Raw genomic sequence first — 10,915 nt, forward strand, 5'->3', positions numbered from 1 at the left:
TGGGTGTGATATGCTGCGGTGGTTGTGGCCATGCACCCAAGACTCTAGGCCCGGGCCACAAGCACCGCAGCATATCACACCCATAGATCACATCCATAGAATCAAACATTTTAACTCTCTATATGGGCTACTGCATTGCATTTATTTGGGTGACCGCGGACATGACGAACACATCGGGGGTGCCTGCCACCTAAACAAATACAGCATTTGACCCATCTCTTTCTCTACCACCCTCCCCAAGCACTCTTACACACAAACACACTTGCCAAACTTGTATTTCTCCCCCATTCGTCGCCTCGATGGCGGGTGCATCGAAACAATACGACACACCTCACGCTTCATTCCAGCCAATCAGCGGACATGTCGCATGTCCGCGGACATGACACAAGCCAATTAACCAATCAGTGTCCTGTCCGCAGAGCAAACAGGGAAGTGTGTCCGCGGAGCAAACACAGATATCACACATTTTTTATGACCTACTTTTTGATCTTTCTTTTTAAAAACTACTGGACGGATATTCACCAGATTTACAAAAGCACGCTTTTGGGACCAAGCCTCCGCTCCTGACGCAAATTTGGTGAAAATCCATCCAGCAGTTTGGGCTGTAGGCGTGAGCAAAGTTTTTTCCCCATTCAGTCTATGGGAAAAATAGAAATTTTGGGACCCCCCTATAACTTTGCCCCCCTAGACCAAACCTCACCAAACTTTGCAAAACAAATTCAGAGTGGCCCATATACTTTTTTTGCAAAGTTTGGTGAGGATTCCTCCAGGGAGAGCGAAGTTATAAGCCACCCAAAAAGTGCTCTTCCTATGGGATTAGCAACTTAACCATAACTACACAGCCACTAGCGTGGCTGTGTAATATATATATATATATATATATATATATATATATATATATATATATATATATATATTTATTGGCGGCACTGCCTGCAGTTTGTTTGTTTGTTTGTTTATTCATTTGTATTACGCACCAGACCCGAGGGTATGAGGGCGCATGAGCAGCAAGGTCATTCAAAGCTTCGTTACAGGTTGCTTATACAGTGCATTACATAATTGCAGTGTGACAATGAAGGACATGTGTGCAGTTTGGCAGGCAGGAAGGAGATAATGCAGTACATATATATAGAGGATTACATATATTTTACAAATTTACATATAGGCATACAGAGCATATATTTTACAAATTTACATATAGACATACAGAGCGTAAAGCAACCGTGTGGTGTAAGAGGTGTTAATGGTTTGTGGTCTTTATCCAATGGATGTAGTTGCGTCTGAAAAGTGAGTAAGATTGGGGTGTTCTGAGAGATGGTGGTAGGGAGTTCCAGTGTTGAGGTGCTTTCACCTGGAAGCTGTTGCCGCCCATTTTGGTGTGTTTAAACCTGGGGACAGTGAGCAGGTTAGTGTTGGGGGTTCTGGCGGGTCTGTTGGGGATGTGTTTGCAAATTCTGTCTGCCAGGTAGCGTGGGGCAGCGTTGTTCAGGCATTTGTGGGTGAGCGATGCTACTTACTATCTTTAAGCAGGATTTTGTCTGTTGTGCTGAGCCAGTTATGGGATTTCCTGATGTTGGATATGTGTTCCCTCCTGGGAATGTTGAGCGCTGCAGTCTATTCTCTACGTATAGCCAGCCTCATTATTACTTGGTCTGCTTGCATTACTGCATCTGCACAATTATAAAACAGCTTTGCATTTGTTTCAGTGCTCTCTGCACGTGCAATCTTCATTTGCTCATGAAATGATTCTTCAATCTTTACTTCGTCATCAGATTCTATAAGGTCTATGTACTTTCTTCATTGGCATCTCTTCCGGGTGTGTCATTTCTGCTTCATGTGACATCACCAGTCTTCTCTTTCATTCCATTCATCTTCACATTTCTTCCGGAATTTCCTTCAGAAGACTGTCATTTCTTCGCGGGCACATATAGGGGTTTCTCAATGGATACCTTGTTTCAAGTACTCTTTGCGGTATAGGTACCATCACTGGTGTTGCGCATGTCACAATTTCCGGTTTCCAACATATAGGCAAAATGGGGGCGGGACTACAGGTAGAGGCACTGGATCCTCCTCTACAACCTGTTTGGAGGAGACCTTCATTGAACAGACAACTCTGGCGATCTCATCTGATGTGGTAGGAGAGAAGGAGGAGAAAAAGGTAGAGGGAGGATGGGAGGCCATAGGAGGCAAAATGGTGGGCGAAGGGGGAGAGGGACGCAAGGGTGCTCAGGATGTCCTGCGTTTTTGCGGTGTAGTGTGTGGCCATTGCGTTGCAAAGGGCCTGGGAGGGAAGAGGTGAGGAGGAGCCTGCAGAGTGGCTGGCTAGTTCCCTGCAGATTTTAGAGAGTTCAGCCATGTTGTTGGATGCACCGAGATGCAAGCCTTGATGTGGGCCCTTTTCTTGGTGTGGATGGAGAGTCTGTATTGCCTTTGTATCAGGCAGCAGGCTAGTTTGTCAGAGAATAATACCAGGTGTTACACTTAAAGGCATGTTTCAGGCAGATCCTAATGACTGGGGCAAGAATATCAAGGGTATTAGTAATGGCAAGATGGAGGTTGCTGAGAGCATAGTCAGAGGTAGAGTCTGGATTGTGGAGAGAGGGGCTGATGAAGGTAGATGCAAAGGCAGCAACTGACACTAGTTTCATAGGATGGATGTTTGGGAACGATGTTGGCATGGCTGGGGGGTGCGGTCAGAGGGCCGAGAGGACCCAGGTGAGAGCAGAGAGTGGTCTGACCAGAAGGGTGGGGTGATCAGTGAAGAGGAATGTGAAAGATCTGTGTGGATGAAGGCATCAACAGTGTGTCCAGCTGAGTGGGTAGGACCAGAAGGGAGAATATAGAGGCAGGTGCAGAGGTCATGGAAGAGAGCAGGCGCCATGGTTAAGGAGTCAAGGTGATTGTTAAAATAGCCCATGAGGAGTTTAGTGGTGGTTGTGAGGAGAGAGGAGGAGAAATCAGCCCATTCAGAGAGGATCAGGGTGGTAGAGAGACAAGGAGTCCGTAGATCTGGAGAGGGGACAGAAAAGAGGATATCAGTAAAGTGTATGCGTTTGGGTTAGAGCCTTCAATTGATTACTGTTATTCCTTTACAGAGCCTGGTCCTTCGTGTGGTGGCCTGGGCTGCACACTAGGCAGGATCCCCAGGCAGGAGTATATTTATTATCTGCCTATCAAGGCCCTCCTCCACCAGGGCCGGGACTGCCGGGCCCCTTAACAACTGGTGATGAGTCTGGGTTCCTGCGCACCACCGATCATGAAGAAGGGACACAAGATATCCCTGCCACGCGATCGGTGTGGTGAAGCGTGCCAACAGCATCACTGAACCTGTGGAGGGCATGGCACCAAAGGCAAAGATGGTGGCCGCAAGAAGGGCTAGGCCAGTCCGACCATGCGACACGCATGGCGAAGTTCGCTCACCAGATGGGTGGAGGTCGCGCTGGCCAACAGGGGAGACCGCCTTGCCCCTGCCAGGACACCGGCCTCCCCAGTGCCTGGCAAAACTTGCCACTGGTGTTGCCGAAGTCGAGGCGAGCACGGCACTAAGCTTAGAGCCAAGACGGTGGCCACAACGAGGGGTGCTGCCTCCCCGTAGACCCTTAACATGCACTGGACCTGTCGGCCTTCCCGGCGCATGAAAAGCCTGCTGGACTCCCCAGCATGCATCAGGAAAAAAAAGATAATAAATATACTCCTGCCTGGGGATCCTGCCTAGTGTGCAGCCTAGGCCACTGCCGGCGATGGCTCTTGCCTGGGGGAGCTGAGACAGGTCTTGGCGGCCAGTCTACTGTCCTGTGTCATTGCAGCTTCAAGTGCTGCCAGTAAGAGATACTCCAGGGGCTGCCTTCGGCGAGGCCCCTACCCTGCAGTGATCGCTCCCGCCTGTGGGAGCCTTGCGGCTTTGAATGCCGCCCTCGACCAACCCCTGCACCCTGCAACACATGGGATGCCCCCCATTCCCGCCTGGAGGGAATGTATGCAGGCGACGTGTGACAGCTATCTGCACAATGCCGCCCAGTGAACTCCTGACTGGGGAGAAAGAGCTGGATCACATTCAGGGAGGCATTTAGACTTCAAAATTTTTCCCGAAGTGTTATTCAGAACAATGTTTTTAGCACACAAAAACACTTATTGGGGTCCACCTTTTCAGTGTGGAGGCTGATCCTTATGTTGGTACCATTTAATGGGTGACCTCAGAGGATGGATTTCACAGAAGATTCCTCATAATGTATGGGGGCTCCTGTCCTTAGGCATGGGGTGCCTGGGGCTGTTGCCCATTTCAGAGACAATTGTGTGGTTTCATAAAAACTTGGGGTCACATTTCAGTGAGGAACTATTTTTATTTTTTATTCGACCTTCATAAGAAGTGTGTGGTCCCTGAGTTATACGTCACTCGGTAGTATTTCAAGAGTGAGGTTTTTGTAGGAGAAATTTAAAATTTAAAAGCAACGAACTTCGTCCATAGTGCAGAGTTATATGGTGTTGTTCACAGGGTATCCCGAGTTGGTTTTTGGAATATCCTTAGTTAAAAAGTGGTCGACCGGTTTCGATGAATTTGATTGATCATCTTCTTCAGGACCTTGATTTTGGCTTGTCTCTAGGAGATCAGGGGTATGGAAGGGGCACCGTCATCCCTTTTACCTAAGAGAAATCAAACCAAAATGGGTTTTAAATCTTGAGGTCACAGTGGTTCTTGAAGTTTTATTCTGTGGTGTTTTCTATTCACTTAATACAATTAAATTGATATACTAGCATTTTTTGACAGTCATTTGGCTATTTAGGCTAAAATGGACATAGAAGGCAGCTGGTGATTACCTCATATATAGTAACTGACAGCCGGGTCTTTTTTGTCATGCGTGACTCCAGTCCTGTAAGACATTAACAAGGTGTTTTTTATAAGACAAAAGCCTACGTGAGGCTGTATCATAAATGAGTCGTAATACGATTATAGGAGTGTCTAGTACCGTCTGATTTGGGGTTGACAGACGAAGCGCTGGTGTGCGTTCATATCTCTGTGTTTACTTCCAAATGCGGTTCGCGGTATAGTGCGGGGAAACCCTTTGTTCTAAGAAGCGCCACTTTCTTGTAAAGAGGTGCTATCCCAGTACCAGGCGCTTATGCCGTGTGGGAATACATCTACCCACATTCATGCATCTGCCCACATAAAGACTCTACATGAAAAACATGTACATGCGCGGTGAATAGGTCTACATCCCTGTCCAAGATACCGATCGCGGGCGCGGCTGGTATCCCAATAATAGTTCGCGGTCATGCACGAGGGATCTTAATTCTGAAAGGGCCACGAGTGTTGACGCGTAAATCGCGTTCGACTTGGAATTCACTCACCGTGTGGCACAAATGCTTGCTGGTGTCTGTGAGACGCCGAAGGAGTTGTTCAGTTTTAGCAACCGTTGCCCAGCAACGGCGGCATTTATACGTTGGCCGTTTTTGCTGTTGATGATCCTCATTTTTGGGGGCCATCTTAGAGTGGCTAGAGTTACATTTAAGGGGTATGCATTTTTGCACGGGCGGTTTAAGTGCGGGCTGCAAAGTAGCAGATGCAGTAGCCTTACTTTCTTTTGACTCCTGTATTCATTATGGCAATCCTTTTTTAAAAAAATACAGTGGTCTCATTCCCTTATTAGTTTTTAGAAGGGGGGAGAAAAAAGCAAAGACAGTTTGTTATTCTAAGCAATATCCAAATTGTATTTTTGCCACCTACATATGTATTCGCCTTCTGTCTTCATCAAGGGTGCTGGGCAGGGGACTAGGCGTAATTGCGATTCCTTATTTTGCGTGGCTAGGTGATTGAGTTATGTATAGGGGCGGGCGCAGGGCGGGGCCTCAGCACTACTTGACTGCGGAGGGGAGGTTCCACATATGTAGGGGGTGTACATTATCGTTTCTCAGGTGTATCCCCAATAAGCGGAATCCCATATTGAGTTTCTTGTCATGCTTCTTCGTTTCTTTTTTGAACAATATCTTCATTTCATTAGGGCCAGGCTGTTCCACTGGATTTCTTCATTGAGTCCATTTTTCTCTGTATTGAGTCTAAAAATCCAGAGTTGTTCTCGTTTCAGGAGCATTTTTCCGAAATCCCCTCCCCTTCTGGGTGGGGTTAATTTTTCCAAGATGGTCCATGTGAAGTCTTCTTGTTTGTGACCTTTTTTCACGAAATGGTTCACAAGGGGGGCTGTCAGTTTTTTTGTACGAATACATGATTTGTGTTCAATAAGTCTTGTTTTTACTTCTCTCGTTGTCATGCCTACATATCGTAGGGTGCATGGGCACGTGATGAGGTAGATTACCCCTTTGGATTTGCAATTGGTGAAACTCCTCTGTTGCCATGGTGTGTGCCATCCGATCTCGATCGATTTGCTGCGCGTGATATTTTTTTAAAAAAGGATTGCCATAATGAATACAGGAGTCAAAAGAAAGTAAGGCTACTGCATCAGCTACTTTGCAGCCCGCACTTAAACCGCCCGTGCAAAAATGCATACCCCTTAAATGTAACTCTAGCCACTCTAAGATGGCCCCCAAAAATGAGGATCATCAACAGCAAAAACGGCCAACGTATAAATGCCGCCGTTGCTGGGCAACGGTTGCTAAAACTGAACAACTCCTTCGGCGTCTCACAGACACCAGCAAGCATTTGTGCCACACGGTGAGTGAATTCCAAGTCGAACGCGATTTACGCGTCAACACTCGTGGCCCTTTCAGAATTAAGATCCCTCGTGCATGACCGCGAACTATTATTGGGATACCAGCCGCGCCCGCGATCGGTATCTTGGACAGGGATGTAGACCTATTCACCGCGCATGTACATGTTTTTCATGTAGAGTCTTTATGTGGGCAGATGCATGAATGTGGGTAGATGTATTCCCACACGGCATAAGCGCCTGGTACTGGGATAGCACCTCTTTACAAGAAAGTGGCGCTTCTTAGAACAAAGGGTTTCCCCGCACTATACCGCGAACCGCATTTGGAAGTAAACACAGAGATATGAACGCACACCAGCGCTTCGTCTGTCAACCCCAAATCAGACGGTACTAGACACTCCTATAATCGTATTACGACTCATTTATGATACAGCCTCACGTAGGCTTTTGTCTTATCAAAAACACCTTGTTAATGTCTTACAGGACTGGAGTCACGCATGACAAAAAGGACCCGGCTGTCAGTTACTATATATGAGGTAATCACCAGCTGCCTTCTATGTCCATTTTAGCCTAAATAGCCAAATGACTGTCAAAAAATGCTAGTATATCAATTTAATTGTATTAAGTGAATAGAAAATACCACAGAATAAAACTTCAAGAACCACTGTGACCTCAAGATTTAAAACCCATTTTGGTTTGATTTCTCTTAGGTAAAAGGGATGACGGTGCCCCTTCCATACCCCTGATCTCCTAGAGACAAGCCAAAATCAAGGTCCTGAAGAAGATGATCAATCAAATTCATCGAAACCGGTCGACCACTTTTTAACTAAGGATATTCCAAAAACCAACTCGGGATACCCTGTGAACAACACCATATAACTCTGCACTATGGACGAAGTTCGTTGCTTTTAAATTTTAAATTTCTCCTACAAAAACCTCACTCTTGAAATACTACCGAGTGACGTATAACTCAGGGACCACACACTTCTTATGAAGGTCGAATAAAAAATAAAAATAGTTCCTCACTGAAATGTGGCCCCAAGTTTTTATGAAACCACACAATTGTCTCTGAAATGGGCAACAGCCCCAGGCACCCCATGCCTAAGGACAGGAGCCCCCATACATTATGAGGAATCTTCTGTGAAATCCATCCTCTGAGGTCACCCATTAAATGGCACCAACATAAGGATCAGCCTCCACACTGAAAAGGTGGGGAGAAAGAGCGACATCTGCAGTCGAATTAAAGGGAACTCGTCCCACCTGGTGGTTAAAGCATAGTGAGTTTCCACAGCTGCCGGCAGAGGGAACAAGAAGGTACACTGAGCAGTCCAGCCACTGCGCAACCTCTGCGGCATGCCACAAGTGCTCTCAGTACTTGCCAGGCTAATGCCTGCATCCCTCCTGCTGAGGACCGAACAAGCAGCGAGGGCCCAATCAAAGACACCTGCAGTCCTGCTCAACCTGCCACATCTCCACCCGGTCGCGTTTTTCCAGGAGGAAAGTGCTTGTGCAGCCTTTGGAAGTATTGGGTGTGGGGGGGTATTAAACAGCGTCAACCAAGTCTGGCAGCAAAGGAACGACAGCTACCAGCGTCCCCCAATAACAGGCCATCACCATCCACATGGCAGATGTGGCCCCTGGTATACCCATGTGCAGCTTTTCCTGCCCCACCCTCATGATAATGAATAAAGCTAAACGTAGGCCACTAGCATCCACATGGAAGATGTGGCTCCAGGTATAGCCAGGTGCGGATTTTCCTGCCCCACCCTCATGACAATTAACTAATAAAGCTAAACGTATATGTCCTAAGACCCAGAATGGACCAATGAACAATGCGTGAAGCTGTCAATCCAACATGTTTAAAAAGGTCAGAGTAACATGTCACGTTGTCATGGCACTCCTGATGCATGTTTGTCTGTGCACCCTATTCCAGGCACATGATCCGAAATATGCTGTATGTTGCATTAGAACGTTTGGCCTTGGGATGGTATGTTGTGACTTAAGCCCCTCCTGGGATTGTGCGAAAGTCACGTGTTAGATGACACGTGGGAGACGTGTCATCAAATGAATAAAGGGCTGAGCGGCTTCCCGCTCGGCAGTCTTATACCATGACTCCTGCTGTGTGTGTCCCATTTCAGCGTGCACCAGCGCTCTGCAGGATGCAGTGGGTCTGGCCATCAGGCCCTCCACCACAGGGCCCCTCAACAACAGGGATCCTGATTACTTCTAGGAAGTGTGAAGAAAATCTTAAAGTGTGCATAAATACAAACCCTCCTTTTTGTATTTCAAAATAAGAACAAATAACGACAATGGGGAGCAGTTTAAATGTTTGTCTTGTAAGGTACATGGTTTGGTTACTTATCTAGAGCTGTATTTGTCATTTATGATGTAAAATTGCCAATGTCCCCCTCAGTTCTCGTTCCTGGGCATCAACAGAGATGTTAAGTGTTTAAAGGCCAAGTGGGACCCCTGGGAACGTTCCTGCACGAGCAGCGAGTGCATATATGCCAACCCTCCCGATTTAAGTGGGAGACTCCCAATTTTTTCATTAAAAACAGTGCTATTTTTTACTGTCTCCCGCCTAAAATAACATATCCCCAAAGCATTCTCCCGATTTCGGTGCTAAAATCTCCCCCTCAGGGGTTTCCGAATGTTGGCATGTCTGCGAGTGCACCCTCTCTCTCTCGCAGGCATGCTATCAGTCAAGGGAAAACAGCCACGCATTTTATTGCAACCCTGACAATCCCGAAAGTGTCACGCTCGGTTTATAGACAAAAAGTCGAAAACATAATGTCGAATAGCAAAAATGTCGAAAAAAAAATGTCGAATGTAAAAAAGTCGAAAACACATACATATAATAGGAAAAGTCATAATTTCGAAAAGAAAATGTCGAAAAAAAAATCGAAAACCCAAAACACGTTTTTTTTTTTTTTTTACCCAGATAGTAACATTTATTATGGGGGGGGTCCCCCCCCAACCCCCCCATCCCAAACCCCTACCCCAACCCCCCCCTCCTGCCCATCCCCCCCACCCCCCATAGATATACCTTTAATTATTTTAAAAAAATCTTTAATATAATATTAAATAATTAATTAATTATTAAAAAAACATCCCAAACCCCTATCCCCATCCTCCCCATCACCCCCACCCCCCATGGAAATACCTTTAATTATTTTTTAAAAAAAGTTTAATAAAATATTTATTATTAACACATAAAATCGAAAAAAATCGAAAAAAAAGTCGACATTTTTGTTTTTCGACTAAATAGTTTCGACATTTTTACTTTCGAAAATATTGTATTCGACATTATGACTGGATACCGTCACGCTCTTCACCGGGGAAGGTATCCTAGAGGTATCCTTCCTTTTCTCTCCTTCCCCCAGAAGCTCACTGTCTCTAGAGCCCTGGTTCTCTCTGAGCTGGACTACTGTAACAGCCTCTATCTAAATCTGCCCGCCTCTACTCTACGCCCTTTGCAACTCATCCAGAACAGGACTGCAAGACTTGTCCTTGGCCTCAAGCCCAGGGACCGTATCTCTCCAGGACTGAAATCACTACACTGGCTCCCAGTGACTGCGAGGATCAAGTTCAAAACCCTCTGCATTGTCCACAAGGCCGTCTGGGGCCTTGGGCCAAAATACCTTCAACTATCTCTTCCTAAATATCTTACTTCTCGAGCTCTTCGCTCATCCGCCTCCAACTCCCTCAGGGTCACCCACTTCTCCAAACAACGAGTTGGGGGCAGATCTCTTTCCACTGCAGGGGCCTCCCTCTGGAACAGCCTTCGTGCCTCCCTGAAACTTGAGGAGAACCACCTCCGGTTCCGGAAGCACCTCAAAACCTTCCTCTTTGCCTCCGCTTTCTCTCCCCCTCTCCCCTGCTAATACTACTGAAACTGCACTGAATCTGCAACTGGGCCATTCACTGTTCTCGGCCCAGCCACTCTCCCCTGCACTGCCTCCACGGCAACCCCTGCACTACGGGACTGTGTCTGTATCCATACAGCCCCCCTTCCCAGCACTTGTCTGCACTTACCTTGCACTTGCCACCAGCTGGCCTTTGTTATTTATCCTGTATGCTGTATGCTAATAACCCTGTACTGCACTTTCCCCTCTCCCTTTCCCCCATGCACTTTTCCCTTCCCCTCTACCCTTGCACTTGCGCGATCTGAATGACACCTGGCCTAATAAGATCGTTGTCTGTCTCCCCTTGTTCCCCCCCCTGCCTCGTCGCGCCTTGAAACACTTGTGTATAGG

This window comes from Ambystoma mexicanum, chromosome 3q (genome assembly GCF_040938575.1).
Source record: "Ambystoma mexicanum isolate Mex_15411 chromosome 3q, UKY_AmexF1_1, whole genome shotgun sequence".
In the NCBI taxonomy this organism is placed as follows: Eukaryota; Metazoa; Chordata; class Amphibia; order Caudata; family Ambystomatidae; genus Ambystoma; species Ambystoma mexicanum.